Below are 1,113 nucleotides of genomic sequence, written 5' to 3'. Positions count from 1 at the left end.
ACTTTAAAGGTTAAAATATTAAATTTCATAGCTGGATCAGGAAAGGGAACAATGGTCTCCAGAACACAGCCTTGTAGTTGAGGGAGGGCGGGCTCCTGCGTGAGGCGATCTCTGCTCTGATTGGTGGCTGCGGGTGTGAAGGGGGAGTTTCCCTTTTTCCCCGCCTTTTTCTTCTGTGTGCTCTGTCTGCTCTTTTGTGATTTACCTCAGGATTTACCTCACAATGTAGTGATATGCCTGACTATCTTATCTGCCGTAAATATAGAGGTTAAATATACTTATTGATGTAAAACTACAAGTTTGTGTCAGTGTCTCCCACTTCATTTGGACGGCTGCCGTTCAATTCCTCAACATTATTAAATCTTTTTAGTTGTGCTTTCCAGTCGTGGGTTTCATTCCACTAAGTTTCAGGAATTGCCACCATGACACACCTGCCTTTGGGTCTCAAGTTCTCCCTGTTTATTCCTCGTACTTTGAGCCTTGGTGTGTAGAGGCATCTGAGTCCCTTTTGACTGACCCTGTGTTGGGTTTCCACATCCCCTCTTTTGCGCCCGAGTTCCTTTTTTTGCCCCAAATTTCAAAAACTGTTGTATCCACAGCAAGGAGGTTTTCTTCAGGCACATTTTTTTAAAAAAAGAAACAACGAATGTTAAAGGAACATCTATCACTTGAGGAGAAACTCTCAGGGCAGGACGGGGTCCCCAAAGCAGGGGGCTCACCCCACTGCACAACAGTTGTGTATACACAACCAGTCGCACAAAGAGGGTCCCAGATCCAGGCAGCGCCTGATCAAAGCAGAACTCCTGGACTCTTTTTATGTTTCCCCAGCAGGATTTTTATTTTCTCTGAGTTCCTCCTGCCCCCCCCTCCAGCCCTCCACACCCACACCCCACACACAAACACACAGAGGAACTTTGTTTCTTTCCGCAACCCACAACAGCTGAAGGAGTGCTGGAGTTTCGCTTCCTGCCCCCCCCCCGCCCCCGGCCTGAAGCGCTGGGCTCCCCCCGAAGCGGAACCGAGAACTGGCCCTGATCCATCAGGCAACAAGCCCGGATTCCTCCCCAGGGCAGCTCCGGGACTCTCCCGCTCCGCCCCACGGCTGAGTCTCCA

Source organism: Protobothrops mucrosquamatus, unplaced genomic scaffold, assembly GCF_001527695.2.
Source record: "Protobothrops mucrosquamatus isolate PMUCROS unplaced genomic scaffold, P.Mucros_1.0 scaffold5888, whole genome shotgun sequence".
Classification (NCBI taxonomy): Eukaryota; Metazoa; Chordata; class Lepidosauria; order Squamata; family Viperidae; genus Protobothrops; species Protobothrops mucrosquamatus.
Note: the sequence above shows the minus strand (reverse complement) of the source record.